The sequence below is a fragment of the Ictidomys tridecemlineatus genome, chromosome 2 (assembly GCF_052094955.1).
Source record: "Ictidomys tridecemlineatus isolate mIctTri1 chromosome 2, mIctTri1.hap1, whole genome shotgun sequence".
Classification (NCBI taxonomy): Eukaryota; Metazoa; Chordata; class Mammalia; order Rodentia; family Sciuridae; genus Ictidomys; species Ictidomys tridecemlineatus.
In genome coordinates, this window is record NC_135478.1 from 120043788 (window position 1) to 120064277 (window position 20490).

The following is a 20490-nucleotide window of genomic DNA, read 5'->3' on the forward strand; positions in this document are numbered from 1 at the left end:
TGGAAGACAATATGCTCATGAGATGTCACAAGATGGAGTCCCTTATTCCATCAACTGTCAACCACTATACAAGCACCAGCCCTAGAATTCTCAGAACCTGGTGACCTCATCTTTAGAGAACATTGGGACTGGGGCCTTCTGGGGACTCCCATTGGTGGGCAGAGTATTGGGTGAGTTCACTCTTTCAAGAGCTATAGGCCTGGTAACCAGAGTGAATCTTATGAATTTGCAAAAGGAGGATCTGGGCCTTCCAGGCCATAAGTACAACCAGACTTTTGAGTGTGGAGGACAAACTTTCAGGGAAGACCCTTTGCATGCATGGGGTGGTGGCTGCCTGAATGGAGTGCTATTAGTTAAGAGATGGACTCCTCTAGGAAACTAAGGACTCCTGGAAGGCAGAGACCATGTTCTGCCCAAGCAGAAAAGATACAATTGAGGTCCTTGCCCTTAGTGAAGCTTCTTGGTCTGAATGACTGCATGGGTCCTGGACTGGTGCCAGAAGGCCTGACTTGAGTCTGGGAAGGTCATGGCCCCTCTACACCTAGTGTTCCTTATCTGTAAAAGGCTAATGGGGGCTCTTATGTGCCCTGCAAATATAGCTTTGACTGAATCAGGAAATTATTAGGCATGTCTTTGAATGAGAGGAAGAATGAGCCAAATCCAGGAGAGGAATGAGAAACAGTTCAGGTCCCAAGCTAGAGCTGTCAGTCAGCTTGCCTCTTTCTTTTTTTACTGCCTCAGTGTGGGTCCCATGGTTCTTCAGATTGTTGGGGCTCTGCACCATGATAACTGGTGGCTGCATCCTCTTACTACACTGGAGGAAGAACCTGCAGAGGAGGCAGCGTGCCCAGCAGTGGGTGGAGGTGATGAGAGCTGCCACCTTCAGTTACAGCCCACTGCTGTACTGGGTCAACAGAGGACGCAGACATGGCATGACTGACACCATCAGAATAGGCTCTCCTCAGGCTGTTGCCAATATTGACATCCGAATTCCGGATCTTCCATCAGAGCCTCACCTCCATGAAGACAGGCATCATGCCTTCAGAGGCAGCAGCCCCCAGGCAGAAGCCCCTGTTCCCCTGCAGCCTGCTCTGGTGGTCCCACAGCAGCCCTCACCTAATGGGATGCCCGAGTGACAGACCTCATCCCCCTTCCCAATTGTCTTTCGGGAGATCCCCTCTGCCCCAACCCTCTGCAGCCTGAACTTTTCTCCCATACTGGACCATTCTGCCTCCTACCCCTTTTTCGAGGGTCCTGAAAGCCATTTCCACTTCTATTCCCTCTCCACACTGACCCAAGTGGTGAACTGACCCAATGTGTAGACTTTTGCTTGAGGGTTGTAGCCTCATCTCACTGAAAGTGAGAGTTTCAGGTGCCAGGTATTAGAAAAAGGAGTCAATGTCAAGCATGTGATCTTGACACACAGGTCAGAGCCCATTTAGAAGTTAATTAGTAAAGCTTATGAAATGTCAGAGTCATTTGCATCTTATTTGCCAGGAGGAAGGCAATGTCCTTCCCCAGTGAGATGGTGGCACAAGTCTCACCAATACAATGAGAACTGGAGGCCGGCTCTGAAGAGACACATTGAGCCAATATTTTTGGATGAGCAAAATTCTCTCCAACAAGTATTCAATGGGTTCAAGACCCTGGGCTAGGTCCCCAAAGGCACTGCTATTCTGCAGGATGGGAAGTAAACTTGCCACAAGAGGGACAGTGCCTGAGGGTACACAGCCACGCCAGTCCACAGTGACTATGCCACTTGCCAAACAAGTCATCATGAGGTCAGTGAATCACACCACACTATGTGCTGACTTGGTGATACCTATGATGTATCAATTCTTAGCTGATTGTTTCTCTACATTATTTCTAACAGAATAACACTGCAAAATGGCTATTATGATTTTTCTTTTACTGATGAGACAGGTTCCAAGGGCATATGCCATTTTCTTCTTTTTTTGTTATTTTCTCTGAGCCTCTTCTCCAATTTACATCTGCTTGGCATTACAGTTCCTGGTCTTTCCACCCCATGGTATCTCTTCCCTAATCATGTCTTCTTAAAACATCCTTGGTGAATGAATGCTTCACTGTGTATGGAGTGTCATCAGCTTGGTCTACAGATTTGCTTACTGAAAGGGCTGGTGACAACCACCTAATATTATATGAAGTAACACATCCAAAGCTCCAAAGCGTGTATCTTAAGATATCCATGGCTACACGAAAGTTGAGTCCCCCGTCATTCTACTACATGGGAATGTTAATAATTTTTATACTTTCTGGAAAAGGTCCAAAAAGGAGACACAAAGATAATTATGAGATATTTGGCCCCACTTTAAAGATAAGAAAGCCTGATTCTGTCACACAAATTTCTCCCATTTATTTTGAAAATGAGCAAAACCACTAACCATATTTGATCTAAACTTTAAATGTAGATGTCCCTGAGAGAACTGCCAAGTTTTGCCTATTTTGTGGAGTGTGGTGTGTATGACTGTGATTCTCAGAAGTAAGTAAACATGTAGAGCCACTGTCTGGCTGGGCATGAATAACCGAGCCGCCACAAAGCCTTGTAGGTTCAAACAGCAACTACTTTATTTCAACTCTCACTGGCACTGCATGTGCGCTTTTCCACCAACGCCACCCACGCGGCCTTCTCCTGGGACACACCACACACCAACCAGAAATCCCTCCTCCAGAAATCCCCCCTCTGGCTCTTCCCCAACCAGTAGGAACTCTCCGGAATCCCGGGAGAACTCCAAACTAGCAGGCCCAGGGGGACAGCAGGGATCTAATTTATGATTGAATACACAGCTTAACATAACCATTATCATCAAAATGGCTTGCTGGCATCACCTCTCAACCACTCCATTCTGGCAAAAATGCCATGCATCATTCCAACTCCGCTATGGCTCTCAGCAATGTAGTTCATTTTTTCCCCCATGTATGGGCTAAAGGGCTTAGGTCCAGCAACTGCAAAGAAAGCCTGTGTCCTATCTATATGACCTCTAGCAATATATTTTAAGCCATTTTCTTTTACTTTTTAAAGTTAAGTGGGACCATTTTTTCCTTGTGTAAACATGATCTTATATTGTATCTCAAAATACAAAGCAGGACTAAGCCCATCTTTTCTGGGAGAACATGGGCAGAGGTTCACTTCCCTCACTTTACCCCCTCTTCACCTTGCCCCCTTCAACCCTGCAGAGACCTAAAGCCCCTGACCTATAGTCTTCACTTCTTCACAACCAATAATACTCTAATTTTGAAGGTAGATTCTAGAACACTAATTTTTTGCCAATGATCAGTTAGGCTTAGATTTCAAAGGAGAATAGAAGCCATAAACATAGGAATCAGAGAAGATTTCCTTTCTCTTAACAACCAAGGGAGGGGGGTGCTTTGTAAGATACAGTGAGGGAAAAACAAAATGTTTTATTCATATTAATTAAAATGGCTGTCACTGATATGAAATGAAGCTCAAACTGAGTTTGAAAACCTTGAATTCATTCCCTAAACTGAACCAAAATTGCTTATATGTTACCAAAATAGCTCCACTAGAACAACGTAGATTTGCATTACTTCATAAGAGAAAACAAGGTAGGTGAGATTCATATAACAAAAAATGCATGCTCTATAAAGTTTCAGGATACCCAAATGTGTTCTGGTTTGGGTATGAAAGAAACCAAAACTAGTTTGTTTTGGTAAGCAAGCCAATGAGATACACAGAAAACAAAAAGCTGTCAATAAAAACTACTTGACAGACCATTGACCCCATGGGAGTTAAAATTCTCCACTGTGACCAGCAGAGCCAGCACAGGAGGTTGGAGGGTTATGTGCAGCAATGCAAAGAAAGAAAACTGCTGTAGAATGCAACACAGCCAGCAGCAGAGGAAGGGTGTCCACTCCTCAGCTTTGTTGCCTCAGACCCATTCCTGGATGCCAGGTACATTGCAGCATCTTGAAGCCAGGCACTCTATTCCTCTGGGAATTCTACAGGACCTGTTGCCTCTCTGAATAATGGAGAGGCTCTTTAAGTAAACATTATAATGCCAGGCATATATCAGTAGAATAAAAGGATTAGGAAGCAGTACTGAGGGAAACTAAAGAAAGAAGCAGTAGGAGCTGCCACACAGAATAGCTAAAGGATTGCAAATGAAAACCAAACTCAGATTACTACCCAATCTTTCTCAGAGAGCTGAGAAGTTGGCAGGTGAGGCTTGACTATAGCTCAACACAAAGACTAGGTTGGGTAAGTGAGGACCCCATACAGATATAAATCCCACAAGAACACTAAGAAATTGGTTCCTGGGGCTTGTAAGCTGGTGAATCTTCTTGACTAGAACAAAGGAAGTTGAGATAATGACCTGTGAGTCTCTCAGGCAGTTGAGATAATGACATGGTAGTCTCTCAGGCAGGATGACAAGGGATTACAGGTCTGAGTGCAGAATCACTGCATCTGGCAATGACCCAGTGATTCCATTTCTAGGCATATATTTAGGGGAAGAAAACATATCTACAAAACCCTGCACAATAATATTCTCACCAGTATTATTACTAATAGACCCCATTTGGAAACAATTCAAACAATAATCAACACATGCATGGATAAATAAAATGGGCTGTGTCCATACAATGGAATTTTACTCAGCCAAAAAAAAAAAATGAAGTACTGATACATGCTACAATATGAACAGACCAGGACAACATTATACACAAGGCCACTTATTATGATTCCATTCATATAAAATATCCCAAACCCAGTAAGGAAGCTAGGGAATGAATGATTGTTCTATAGTTAGAGTTTCCTTCTGGGGTGACAAAAATTTTCTAGAATTAGATAGTGGTAATTGTTGTGTAACTCTGTGAATATACCAAAAAGCACTCAATTTTACATTTTAAGAGGGTGACTGTTACGTGAATTTGATTTCAATTAACCAAAAAATAACTCAAGGACCATATATACTTCAAAGATTGCATATTTTAAATTTTGTTGTTGCTGTAGATGAACAGACACTTCTCAGAGGAGGATATATAATCAATCAACAAGTATAATGAAAAAAATGCTTACCATCTCTAGCAGTCAGAGAAATGCAAATCAAAACCACCCTAAGATACCATCTCACCCCAGTAAGATTGGCAGCCATTCTGAAGTCAAACAACAACAAGTGATGGCGAGGATGTGGGGAAAAGTGTATACTTGTACATTGCTGGTGGGACTGCAAATTGGTGCGGCCAATATGGAAAGCAATATGGAGATTCCTGGAAAAGCTGGGAATAGAACCACCATTTGATCCAGCTATTGCCCTTCTCGGACTATTCCCTGAGGACCTTAAAAGAGTGTACTATAGGGATACTGCCACATCAATGATCATAGCAGCACAATTCACAATAGCTAGACTGTGGAACCAACCTAGATGCCCTTCAATAGATGAATGGATAAAAAAAAATGTGGCATTTATACACAATGGAGTATTATGCAGCACTAAAAAATGACAAAATCATGGAATTTACAGGGAAATGGATGGCATTAGAGCAGATTATGCTAATTGAAGCTAGCCAATCCTTAAAAAACAAATTACAAATGTCTTCTTTGATTTAAGGAGAGCAACTAAGAACTGAGCAGGGAGGAAGAGCATGAGGAAAAGATTAACATTAAACAGAGATGAGTGGTAGGAGGAAAAGGGAGAGAGAAGAGAAATTGCATGGAAACGGAAGGAAACCCTCAACATTATACGAAATCGCATATAAGAGTTTGTGAGGGGAAAAGTGAAAAAAAACAAGGGAGAGAACTGAACAACAACAGATGAGGTAGAGAGGGAAGATGGGAGGGGAGGGGAGGTGGATAGTAGGGGGCAGGAAAGGCAGTAGAATACAACAGTTACTAATATGACATTATGTAAAAATTGTGAATGTGTAACTGATGTGATTCTGCAATTTGTATTTGGGGTAAAAATGGGAGTTCATAACTCACTTGAATCAAATGTATGAAAGATGATATGTCATGAGCTTTGTAATGTTTTGAACAACAAATAAAAAAATAAATAAAAACAAACAAAACCACAAAAAAAGAGGACATGGTGGGAAAGGTCAGTTATCATCCGTCTATTCCATTCACTTCATTCTGAAGTCCCAGGCACCCTGTTTTGCATTGCCAATCTGCAAAATGGTCTAGGCATTGCCAATCCTTGCAGAAATGATCTGGAAAAATAAAGAAAGACATAGAAAATAAAATCCTAATATGCTAGTTTACATAGATATTTTTACACAAAATTTGAGTGGTAATGTTAAATGCTGTTTCATTAAGAATTTAAAAAAAATGGTGCTTAAATGATAAGCCAAGGATGCAAAGTAAGGGATTATGGTAAAGTCCTACTTTATTATGGATTCTGAAGACAACCCTTTAAGATAAGTAGTATTATTCTCATTTTATAGAAGATAGAAAAAGAAACTGAGATTCAGATAATTCACCCAGCTAACATTTGGCAGAAGGAGAGTTCAAAGTCTAGGCTGCGTTGTGCAAATGGCAGTAACTGAAGAGGCTGTGTACAATCCTAGGTAAGACTTTATTATACTTTTGCTTTTTAAATTAGTCCTTCCCTGCACACTACTATATTGATCAATGTTTCTGTCCTTCCTTAATGTTACTTCATTTCTTCCCTTCTATTGATATGTTTTATTTCCTATTGTGGTTTCACACAACTGAATTACGCAAATGAAACATTAAGTCTAAAGTTATCCAGCACCTCTTTTTTTTCCCCAGTAACTGAACAACCTTAAAATGTTTTAATTCTCTAGCCAATGTTATTGTAGTGTTTAGATCTATCTTTTTGAGTTTTTTTAAACACACACATATCAATAAGAATAGGACTTTTTCTTGTTTTAATATACCCTAGCAGTTACTCATTACTTATGAAATCAAGGCTTTCTGTGTATGCACTATGTATTCATGTAAGCATGTTTGTATTTTAGACACCTTGATGATAGCTTTGCTAGGAATCAAATTCTAGTTTGATAAGCTTACTTTGGCACAGTTTATGGATACAATATAACTGTATTCTGGTTTCTACTACTGGTATTGAATAATAAATAAATATTTTTATAAACATATTATTATTCTTATTGTTGTAAAATTTTCTTGTTCGTAGTATTCTTAAGTCTATAATATATGTAAGTGAAGAATTATTTTTATTGATCTTGCTCAAATTATGATTTTCAAACATCTCAGAATCTGTGTTTGATCATTATTCCCAACCAAATTTTTTTCTAAAGAAAATTATATTTAATATACAGCAAGTCTTATTTTGTGTTATAATTTGATGAACATTTACTTTCTTGCCTTCCATATCTTCATGGCTCTCAACTAAATCATGGATATTTGCATGTATTTCTAGTTAAACATTTTCTTTAGGTGTAAACTGCTCTTTGGTACTTCTTCCAATTTTTCTTCATTTTTGAGAAGTTTACCATTGTTAACTTTCAAAATCTAAATTAACCTGTTAATTCAACATTTGCTAGTTTATTTTTTTATGACTTTTATTCCACTAATAATCTTCCCCTTTAGGTATACTTTACTATGGAATGCTTGCCACCATTATATTTTCTAAAAGTTTTGAATGTCTGATGATTCTCACTCATGGTGGGTTATTTCCTTACATTAAAAAATTATAAGTATCTTCTATGATTTATATTCATGAATAGTAGAGCTGACAGTGTATGAATAACTCTGTATTTTGTGGCTTATCCAATGTTCATATTACTTTATAATGCATCATGTGTCCATGTTCTTACAGGTTAAGTGGCATAAGAGAAATTGTTTTGTTTTATATTGTCCCTTTTAAAAACAGCAAAACTTTTTTCAAAACAGGAAACCTCTTCAGGCTATTTAATAATTAAACATTTTAATAGGGCATAATTCATATTTGATTTGTGATGACTCCAAACTGGCAATAAACACATAACTTGCTACTTTCATATTCATACTTGAAGGGGCTTTAGGGGCACACTAAAATTAACCTTGATTTTGTTGTCACAGACACAAATACTTCATTAGGAAATGTAATCAATCACAAGGTCAACCACAATTTCTAAATCCAAATGAAGAGTTCCTGGTCAAGAGTAAAAAATGTATAGACCAAATTCGTTGTCAAGGATCAGAAAATACTTCTAAGGTGAAGTTATTGGAATTAAGTGATTTTGCCAAGGTGAACTGACAAAGTTATAGATTCAGATGTAAATCTAAAACTGTCATACTATTGCTTCCTGGTTATCACCGTGTCAATCACAGTTCCTAGAGATGAATATCTGTGGGCTCTCTCTCATCCAGTGAGGAGGTCCATGATACAGGGTAGAAGAAAGTGTGGCTGTACAGTCGATAACCAAGACCTTCAGAGATGAAGCAGGAGGAAGGTCTGATTTTATTGCACAGTTACCATGTATATAAATTCAGGCAGTAGCTAAGCAGCTTATAGGCAGACGCCAATACAATTTCTGGCCAACTGTCCTTGCAGTGACCAATCAAGTATTGGGCCATGGACCAAGTGCTGGTACTGCAACATGTGGCCTCACACCTTGGGCTGTGACTATGGGGTGAATGCTATGCCACTACAGGCCTAGCACAGGGGAGTGCTTTCCCCTCAGACACCCTTAAGGTATGCCATGTATGCAGTACTCCATGCATTGTCCCTGCAGATTTCCAAGTTCATGATTGTTTTTAACAACAACAAAAACAAAAACCTGGTATTTATCTGTTATTTTCAAAACAATGAAAGTTAGCTTGATAAGATGTTTACTCAATCATCTTAGAATCATTCAGGGTGCTAGAACATTACACACTTAGAATCTATTCAAAAGCCCATGGACAGTAGCCACACATCCATACAGCACAGTTTACAGTCTTAGTTGCATTTACTCAAGTAGGGCACTAAAAGGGAGGAGTCTTTTCAGAGCTACCCATATCCTAGGTGAAGGGACCCTTCCTCTCAACATCAGGACCACTCCTGCTATCCCTGCTGGGCAGCAGGCTCCACAAACAGATGAGGCCAAGGAGACAGCTGGGATTGAGCCCCAGCCCAGAGACTTAAAAACTCCAGGATCAAAGAAGTGATACTTGCAAACCATGGACACTGTGTGCATGGACAACTGTGAATCTCCAAGCCTGAGGAGCACTCTGCACAGCACTCTATGAAATAAAATAGGAAAAAGATGCTGCCACCACACTGGACTCTACACCCGACTCAGTGTGAACCACAAAGTCAAAGGGATGGGTCTATGATCTGCCCAATCAGCCACCGAAGCTCCTACCTTTCTCTTCACTTCACTTTTGTAGTTTTCTCCCCCAGAACATATTTTTCTCAGTACAGCTTGCTTCATTTGAAGGGGACAATTAATGTACTTGCCTATGTGTTCAGTAATTTTTCCAAGTAGTTCATAAGCTGGAGTATTTCATGGTCAAGCAAGGTGCAAAGCTGACCATCTCCCACTCCATTCTGATAGACCACAATAGATTGTGTAGCATGTGGTACATTTCTAAGCCAGGAACTCAGCACACCTGAAAGGAACCCAGAAACATGTAAGTAAACCCCCACTTGAGACAAATTGACCTCTGCTACTTTGCCAATGTCAGGGTTCCCCTTACAAGACTGTAGCTTTCAGAACAGTTTCATACCTGGCCTCCAACTTCAGAGTAGTCCAGGGGTCTCCTTCATCCATTTATTTATTTATTTTAATCCAGAGGTTCTCAACAACAGTACCATTGAAATTTGAGACAGACAACTCTTGGTGGTATGGCTGTGTGTGGTTGTGTCATGCACAGTGGGGTGTTTTGCAGCATTGCTGGTCTCTACCCACTAGACTACATGCCAACAACATCATCCTGGTGTGGCAACAAAAAATTTTTTCAGTCACAAATGAATGGTCTCTAGGGGACACTATCTCCACTTGTGGAGAACTACTGATTTGTAGAGTTGGCACACCAACCCGAGGCTGACTTTTCAAATAGATCTTCAATCCATCCACATGCTCCTCTCCTGGTTCCTGGAGGATGCATTGAGAGTATTACCTGTTTGAAGAAAAGATAAATCAGCTGAAATCTTAATATTTCTTTATTTGGATTCTAAAGTACACTATGACAAAAATGTATACATGTGTATGTGTACATATATACACACATACACATATCAGTAACCAAAGAATCCAATTAAGGATCAGTCTTTTCACATATCTACAGTGATCAAGTATAAGTCTCTTCTGATATCTTAGGCATAAGGGTTTCTGAATACACTTGAATAAGAACTGTTACCATTATGAAAATATTACTCATGTTGGGGATGGGGCTGTGGCTTAGTGATAGAGCACATGCCTAGCACTTTTAAGACATGGAGTTCAATCCTCAGACTATATAAAAAGTAAATTAAAAAATAAAGGTATTGTGTCCATCTGCAACTACAAAAAGTATTTTTTTTAAACTACTCATGCATTACTACTCTTTTTTCACCTGCTGGGAATGTGACCAAAATTCTACTACTGGAGATTCCTGCTTTGAGGATCAATGTCTTAGGAAAGAGTAGATGCAGAATAATCATCTAAAGAAGGAAATTTCTTTGCAAGAGTGATAGATATTGTGCCAACTTAAACATATCCAGTAGAATTATTACATGCCTGGACTTGTTGGCACACACCTATAACTCCATGCCTCAGGAGGATGAGAGCAGGAAGATCATGAGTTCAAAGCTATCCTTGCCAAAAGTGACATGCTAAGCAACTCATTGACCTTTATCTCTAAAGAAAATACAAAATAGGGCCAGGGATGTGGTTCAGTGGCTGAGTGCCCCTGAGTTCAATTCCCATAACTCCCCACCCAAATAACATAAAATGCCTCAAGCTTCTATCCCCTTAGTGTTTACTCTTACAGTGGTCTAGAGTGATCTCACCTGACCACCTGACATTATATGCTATACATATTTTTCTGCCTCTTTATCAGGATATAACATCCATTAGATACAATCAGCATTTGGTTATACATTTCCACTTCTTCTGCCAGTATTTGGACCTAGAAAATGCTTCAGAATGTCCACTCAGTTTGTGGTGACACTGTCTTCCCATTATTGCAACATTAATTTTAATAAAAAAAATACAAAATAATGTTACCATGTTAAAATAAAGAATGACTGGAGAAAATGATGTCATCCATGTAAATGAAATGTATTTTTCCTAATGAACATTATGGAATTATTCTCTAGTGGCCCACAGACATCATTGGGGGGGATCTGTGAGGGCCACATATCACATAATACACAGAGACTTGCAAACTAATTTTAAGGTGTAATATGGTTTCTACTCTAAGGATGAAAAAAATGGATCCAGGAGAAAAATAAAGTGTGGAACTAGAGGCACATCTTTACTTGTGGGTATATTACATAAAAAGGAGTAAAGAAGTCAAGATTCTATACCTCCAGCTGTCTGGCAGAAGAAGGATTGGTGAGTCCTGGCTGGTTGGAAGATGGGAGGAGCATGTGAAAATGAAGTTGAACAACACAAAAGAGCCAAGAGTGGCCTGCAGTTGACAGCCAGCAAGGCATTAGGACCTCTGTGCTACTGCCACAAGGCAATGACTTCTGTCACACCCACAATAACCTGGAAGAGGACCACAAGCATCCAGAAGAGAATGTGGCTCAGGTGACATCTTAATTTCTATCATAATTTTAAAGTCTCCCCCAAAGAACTACACAAAACCAGGTATTTTCAACTGATAGTTTTGTTCTCTGTAGGCAAAAACAAAATCAAAACAAAACAACAACAACAACAACAACAAAACAAAACCCAACCATTCATGTAAAATATTTCAGGGGCATAATTTTGGCAAAAAAAAAAAAATAACAACTACTTGTCTGAATTCCCCTAAAAACAGGAGTCTGGACCATCTCATATGTTTGGTGCACAAATAGCTATTAACTAAATGTCTGCCAAAACTTATTCATTTGGTTAATTCCCCATCCATGCTTGCCCCAAATCCTTCACTTGTCTTCCACTGATTTATCATATCTTGGAAACAATCAATACTGATGAACATTTTCTTTCAATAAAAAAGTGATAAATTTAGAACACAATGTGAACAAAGCTTAATCATTAGATGAAAATGTAGACTTTTAAGCCCAATTTTCTGCCCCCAAAATTAGCCAGGTCAGGATTCAACCAACTGACTCCACTGCTAAGTACTGAATAAAGGAAAGCTTGATGTTCTGAGAAAACAAAAATGTAGACTCTTAAATCTCACTAGGAATAAATAAAAGAAAAGGTAATGAAATCAAGCACACCCCTGTCTCCATAGAAGTAGGGCTCCTCCTGTCTTTCTATTTATCTGCTGGGTAACTTTTGTGGCTATGGATAGTAATAACCAGGGTCTGTCCATGGGATGTGTCACCATGCACTTCTTTGGAGTCAAGTATTGAACACATAAGTTTTACGTTTTTTTTTCAATTTAATAGTACCTGTTTTTCACTCCATTAGGTAATATACACACCACTGTGAAAGCAAGAAGACATGAAATTCTATTTTTAAAATGAAGTAATGATAAAAGAAAGGAAAATAATCTCAAGGCAGAACAATGACAAACTAGAGTCTATTAGGTGACTACTGCAGTCTAAGAAAGTGGAGGGTGCAGAATCCTATTCTATCCCACAACTGTGAGGGTGGAAGAAAAAGGCTATAGGATTGGCAGTTTGGCAATGTACATCCAATGGTTAAGCATGCAAAATCCTTTGTCCCAGTGACTCAGGTTCCAAGAATTTAAGGTGAAGTTAAAAAGGATGGGTTGAAAGTGTTTCTGGAAGTATACCAGGATCAGGATGATCACCATTTGCAGGATGATTATTGTATGTAGGGCACTTGCTAAATGTTTTACTTGACCTAGTTCATTTTTTCAGTGACCCATTAATAATATTATTATCCCCATTTTACCACTGAGAAAACTAGCTTGGGAATTCAAGGTAACCATCTGACTTAAAAGGTGCCCAACATTGCATATGAACTCCAGCAAGACACTAAGCTATGTTAGAGATTACCCAATGGGAAAAATAATCTTTTTAAAATTTTAAATCCTGTGATAGCTATAGGAAATTGTGGGACATTATTCTTTCATTAGATCAAAATCTTCATTCGACAGTAGCAAAAATTTTTTCATTTCACTTGAAAGGGTATAAAAATTTTAAGTACATTATCACATTTATCAAGATAAATTCTATTACTCATCACATTATATAATCATTCTTCTTTTTCGAAAAGTTACCCTTTTTCAGATTTTAAATAACTGGCACACTGTAGCTTGTAATGTTCTTTTAACATTTCTTTAAAATTCCAGTGATATCTATAATAATGAACTCTCAGCTTGCCTCTAATGTTCTTATTTCTTCCATTTTTACAATGTTAAATGTTAATATTTTCTAAAATTACCTTTCAATTTGTTTTTCATTTGTTGTAGTTGGGATGAAACCCAAGAGGCTATACTACTGAGACTCAACCTCAGCCCTTTGTATTTTGAGATCTTGCTGAATTGCCCAGGTGGCCTACAGAGCTGTGATGCATAGCACTTTCATAGTCTTTTAGTTCAAAGTTTTCTCCTTATTGGGTAAAGTAATTTCTAACATAGCTCTTGCTTGGAAACCACCTAAGATTTCAGGGTTTTTTTTTGCAACCGTGTCACCACCTGTTGCTCCCTGAGAGGATAGAGTGAATCTGGATCAAAGTATAAGAATGTGCTATTTAAGGCTCGACCTGATTTATAATGAATAGAGAATCACAGGGCTAGGGTAAGAGAGAATGGGGACTCAGAGAGATGATCCCTGCAAGCAAGGCTGTGGTTCCCATGGTATCTGCCGATAAAAGTACATGTGTCTTGGAGAATTTAAAGAAACTGAAAAGCCCCATAGAGGAAGAAATATAGAAATTGAAGACCAAGAGCTATCATGGAAAGCCTGCTCGAGTTACATTTTGAACATTCACCACTTAGAACTAACCAGGTTAGTCACACTGAGTGCTGAAGATGACATTTGACAAGAGGAATGTGAAAGCTGATGGTGGATGTAAACACTGATACAAATATTTTGGAAAAATGATTAGTATTATTTATTGACCTGGAACTTTCTATTCCCAGGTGTATCCCCAACAAAAAAAATGCATATTTGTGTGCATACAATCATGTGCACAAGAGTATCTCTAATGGTGCTATGAGTCACAGCAAGACTAAAGACATCTCAAATGTTCACCTGCAACAGAATGTGTTACAGTTAGTACATGGAATACTAAATAAATCAGGAAGGGAATTAACTAAGGCTGTGCTTAAAACTGAATTCCAAGGTTGAGCAAAAGACAAAAAAGACTATGCATACAAGATTCTGTTTAGTTAAAGTTAACAAACAAGCATCACTAAGATATAGTGACAGAAAGGAGGATAATATTGTATTTGTTGGATAGTGATTGAGGGGGACAAACTGAACAAGAATGATAAAAGTAAAATATCATAATCATTAAATATAAGAACCCAGGGCTGGTATTGTGGCACAGTGGTAGAGTGCTTGCCTCACACATGTGTGAAACACTGTTTTTGATCCTCACCATCACATAAAAATACATAAAATAAATTTATTGTGTTCATTTACAACTAAAAAAATAGAAAAAATAAATCCAATATTTTTAAAAACAAATGAGAAAATAAAGCATGAATAGTTGTGTTTTCTCTTGCAACAGAATACCAATAAATACAGTAGGAAAGTTGGGAGAAGAAAAAAATATCATTTTGTGGTAAGCAAAGTTATAGTTAGTAGCAGTTGTCTCAGGCAAGAGTCAATGAATGCTGAAAATGAGTGAAACTTTAATGAGAAATAAAGATTTGCATTGCCTTAAATTGTCTTCCCTCAAAAAACATCATAAGAGGAAAAAAATTCAGTGAAATCTACCAGTCCTCCTCTCATCAAATGACCAAAATAAAAATTACTATTTAAATCAACATCCTGTGTTTCCTGGTATGACAGATTGAGAAAAACCAATCACCAATCACCATGTCTATTGTATTCTGCAAGAATGCATGACTTGAATATAATTATGAGGAAATGAACAATTCCAAATTGAGAGACACTCTACAAAATAACTGGCCAGGGGTCTGGGATTGTAGCTCCGCCCCCTGGAACACTCTATTAAAATAATATCTGGCCAGCATACTTGCAAAATTTCAAGACCATAAAGATAAAGACAGACCAAAGAAAATTTCTGATGAAAAAATTCCTTCAGGAATAGAAGTTCAGTGTATCAGACAGAGGAGAATGAAGAGAAGGGAGGGAAAATAGTAATGAAAAGACAGTGGAAAGAGTTTGACATAACTTTAATATATACATATATGAATACACCACGGTGCATCTCACCATTGTAATCATTCACAAAACTGGGATTCTAATTAAAGTAAAATATATTTTATATTTGCATAAACATATCAAAATAGATTCTACTGTCATGTAAAACTAAAGTGAATAAAAATAAAAAACAGTTTGAAAATGTCATTTGGAATCAATCATATTTTATAAGCTGATGAGCTTGATTTTTTTCTTACAACTAAAATTCTAGAATGTGAGCTATAAAATGTATGTATAGGTATTTATGCATGTTACATAGGCAAACATGGTGTGTTTCATTTCTTTCTTCCTTTAAAAAATTCTATAAAAATCAGCTTACAGATTAATGAATAGTAACATAAATTAAAACTGTCAAGATTAATTAACCTAAATACCTTTTGAGCTTAAATGACTTAAATAAACATTTAATAAATCAGCTGTGAAAAAACAAAACCACCTTCAGAAGAACAACAACAACAAAAAACAGCTGAGAGGTCCCAGCACCTGACCATAGCAACACAGGATGCACTGGAGGGATGGAAGGACAGCTGGGCATCACCTACATCACCTCTCCCCAACCCTGGGCAACAGAGCAAAGATGCTGTCTGATTAGGAGAAAGAGGAAAGCAAGCACTGGGCTTTTCCCTGGGTCAGGCCTGCTGAAAAGCTTCTGTGAGACAACCTAAGAAAACCTGGAGGAAAGGGAAATATTTGTAAATTATCTGATAAAATCTTTATAACCCAAATATACAAGGAACTGGAAAACCTAAATAAGAAACCTGATGAAAGAATGAACAAAAGACCAGAATAGACACATCTCAAAAGAAGACTACAAAAGGCATCACACATGTGGAAAAAATTATCAACATTACTAATCATCAGGGAATGCAGGTCAAAGTCACATGAGGTACCACCTAACCCAAGTAAGAATGGCCATGATCAAATTTGTGAAGCAGGGCACCCTCGAACACTGCTAGTGGGAATGTCAACTTCTCAAGCCTATCATAGGAGACAGAGGGGAAGTTCCTGAGAACTAAAAGCAGGTCTGCCTTATGATCCAATGACCTGACTCTGGGTATATACATAAAGGAAACAAAATCAGTTCATAAAAGAAATAGCTCTCCTCCTGTGTTTAGTGCAGCACCTTTCACAATAGGCAAGATGTGGCATCAACATACAAGTCCAAGAGATGAATGCACAAAAACAATGTTGTACATTTCTCTGAAGGCCAGCAGTTAGGATAATTTCAAAAATAAGCTCTTTATTTTCTTTATTTTCACTAGATACTAAAATGTATATGATTTTGAATCCTGGAGATTAATATCAAGAACAAAACCCCATGGGAAAGGTAGGAGCCCATGTGCAGAGCATATGCTTGGTGGGTGTAAACAGAAGAGAAGTGCGGCTGAGTACTTCTCTCATAATGGGAAGGAATGGGGTAAATTGCAGTCATTTTTGCCACTTCAGCAATGAGTGAGGAAAGGGAGATTAGTCCAGAGGCCACGTGAAAAGGTAAGGTGACAGCAAAGAGAAATTCCAAGACCAATGCAGGCTTTGTTACCATAGTTGTACTCATGGTGAAACATCTGGCCCATAACACAAAGTGGAAAACACCTCCAGTTTGTATCTGCCAGAAGCCAAGGATTGTAATGCTCCCCTCATAACCCAGTAGCAGGAAAGAAAAAGCAAAATTACACAAGTAACAATGATTAATATGCAATGACTACTTCATGCCATAAGTGCCGTTGTTGATCTTCACATGAATCTGTGATCCTGTGATCCACAAAATGTTGCTCATTTTCTGTTCTAGGACATGGCTCACTGCAAAGAAATGCCCTTCTCCATAGGTCTCAGGTCAAGACTCTGATGCCCCTGTTTACTTAGGTCAAAACCCTCCAAATTCCCTTGCCATAGCTCATGAATAAGTCATTGAATTCTGTGACCCTGCTGCCCAAATTGGACACTGCCTACCAATGACTTGTTCAGCTTTCATCAGGCCCTCCTTCCCCCAGGTCCCTGAGCTTTGGCCCACCTTTGAACAGAGGAATGAGGAGCAAACACTCCAGAACAACTTCTCCCCAAAACTGTGATTGTCTAATCACCCTTTGTTCTATACCCCAAACCAGGTTCTTCACAGCCTATTTTTGCTCCCTGTAAAAGAAGGCCCCTTTCTGTTTGCCTTTGAGACACAGACCTCATGGTCAAAAGATTCTGAACTGCAATGACCTCCTTCCTCCATTATCCCCTATTGCAGTATTTCTCTCCCCTTCTTATAACTGCCCCTTCTCCCATTATAACAGCTCTCGCCCTCTATTGCAATAGCCCCCTTCAAACCTTTTAGGAAAGTCCTCATCCCCCTACTGCAGTAGCCCTTTATCTATTGCAATAGTAAAAGATGAGATGTATATGATTATTAAAAATATGAGACAAATTATTTTTAATTTAAGGTCAAATATTATTTGACCTATAAAAAAATTCTTCCATGTAAAGCATGAATGAAGCTGCAGAATGTTATGCTAGGTGGAATAAGTCAGATACAGAAAAAAGAATATGCGCAATGTCAGTTATATATGAAATCTAAAGAAATAAAATACATAGAAACAAAACATAATGATAGTTACAAGGGCATAGGGTGGGAGGGAGGAGAAATGTAGTCCAAGTGTAAACAGTTTCAGTTGTTAAAATCAAGATCTAGAATTCTACCATACAACCTGAAGACTATAGTTAATACTATTGTTTGTATACTGGAAACTTACTCAAGAAATTAGTTTTCTGATGCTTTTATCCCACTTACGTGTGGAAAGAGGTGGATATGTTAATTTGAGATTAGTAATCCTTGTACCATGTCTATCCATTTCAAATCACCATGTTGTAAAAAACATACTAGCCAGGAGTGGTGATACATGTCTATAATTCCAGCGCTAGGAAGGCTGAGACAGGAGGATGTCAAGTATAATCTAGCCTCAGCAATTTAGAGAGGCCCTAAGAAATGTAATAATAAGAACCACTCTCAAAAAAATTAAAAGGACTAGTGATGTCACTCAGTGGGTTCAATCTCTTGATATAATATATATATATATATATATATATATATATATATATATATATATATATATATAAACATTTAACTCATTGATCAAAATTTAAAGCTAGAAGTAATTTTTTTATAACTCCCTATTTCAATATTGGCAAGTCCTGCCAATTATTCCTCAAACACTTGTTTTTCATTGCTACCATTATGGTTTCTGTCACTATTATTTCTCTCTCAGCTGAAAAATAAGCCCACACATTATCTCCTTCCTTCCATTCTTATTTTACTCCAGAACATTCTCCACTGTCCAATATTCCATGTAGACTCTTTGTCCTCAGGGGGAAGGTTGTTTTGTATTACTGTCCTGCCATCAGGTCCAAAGCCAGAGTACAATGACATTTTAATCTCTTCTACGTCCTCTCTTTCACCTTGACCTCTGTTTTCATCTTCTTTTCTCTTTTCAAGGATACTTCTTAAAATAAAATTCAGTTTCCCTATTAACCCCAAATCCCAGTCTGAGGATGATTTTCATCAGCACTTTTGATAAAAGGATGGGTTCATCTTGGGTTCCACATCAGTCAATCTCAAAATTGACCATGGGCTCCTGTACTTTTGAGACGCAACAATGGTTGGTGACTGTCATCTGTGATACATTCTCATCTTATGGGACTTTGGAGTCTGACACATGGAGCTCATTAGGTACATCATTAGGCACACATGTCCCATAAGTAAAGGTAATGGCGGGTTGCTTTTCAGCATCTATGTCTGCCTCCTTCGTTGCCTTATCCTTTTTCCACTTTACTCTGACAGCTACATCCTTCTAGAACATTCTTAAATGAGACCAAAATTCACCATGTCTGTTTTTGTGCTACACTGGAAGGTAAGGGAGAGTCAGAAATGTATTTCAACTATCAGTTGTCCTTAGTACTCGATGATAAGCACCAGTACCACAATAGGTGCTTAATAATTCTTTCTTCGTTTGAAAACAATATTTTGACAATATTTAGGAATTATTTCAAAACCAAAAATATCGTCAGGCATAATTTCAAGTTCAGGACAATGTGCTGGGCCAAAGGCAATATCTTCTGAGTGTACAAACCACAGAGAGCCTGGCTCACCTTTCTTCAATTGAGCCCACTCATGGGAGGGGACCATTACCTGCCTGTGTTAGAATGGCTTTTGGAGACAGTGCGTAGAATGGCTTATATAACATCCATAAAGCACTTATTATTCAAAAACACCTTAATGGATTAACTCACGGAAACTGCATAGCAGTCCCATGAGCCCACTTGCACAGATGAAGAACTCAAGTAAGAATAAGTAGCAAAGTAGCATGTCCAAACCGCACAGCTCATGAGGGCTGATCACATCTACTCCAGTGGTTCTGCTGTCAGCCACTGTTCCAGAGGGTTATAAACAAGACAAGTCAGAGCCCCAAGAGCAGAGCTGAAATTTCACCTGGACTCACTCCCCTCTGCACTGCCAAGTGAAGAAACAGAGACCTTAAACAATTTAGTCACTTAGTTAACTCTTTTGTTGCTTGCATATATAAACAGGCTAATAGATGAAGCGATTCTGTTATTATTGCTAGCTGACGTATTCTACTAGGGCAACCTGAGGGCATTTCCCACCTCATTCCCCTTTCTGTAGAGAATTTTATCAGAGTAGATCACAAGAGGATCAATAAACAGCAAATCAGTGTGTTAATGAAGTATTTTTATAATATCAAACAAAAACATTGTGCTTTGTAAAACATCATCAAAGGTTGCACTAGGAGTTGTTTAGTTTGATGAGAAAACGTGGTAGATTCTTAATTCTGCAGAGGTTGGCTCAAATCCCCAGTGTGATGGAGCTGTAAATGTCTAAGGAGGATGTCTGATGCAGCCCTCCTTCCACCTGTCTAAAATCACCAGAACCATGAGGTAAGAAAGAATGCATGTGACAACTTTGTGCTAGGGCTTGCTGTGGGAGAGCCATCCAAAAGCAGCCCTCACGAGTGAGCCAGAAGAATGTTGGTCATGCTATCTGCATCAATATCCCTATGAACAGGAAGGCAAAAATGAAGGGTCTGAGGAGCAGGCATCCCCCAAAGCA

General features: G+C 38.6%; 1 protein-coding gene across 1 annotated transcript in view; it reads right to left on the bottom strand.

Moving 5' to 3' along the window:
• Positions 1-20490, bottom strand: part of LOC120891272 (uncharacterized) — a 151777-nt gene that overhangs the window by 24889 nt on the left and 106398 nt on the right. The window contains exons 3-5 of the mRNA XM_078039706.1: positions 9653-10045; positions 9384-9535; positions 5960-6186 (exon numbers count right to left, since the gene is read on the bottom strand). The gene's annotated coding sequence lies outside the window, so the exon portion shown is untranslated. The remainder of the gene's footprint in view (positions 1-5959; positions 6187-9383; positions 9536-9652; positions 10046-20490) is intronic.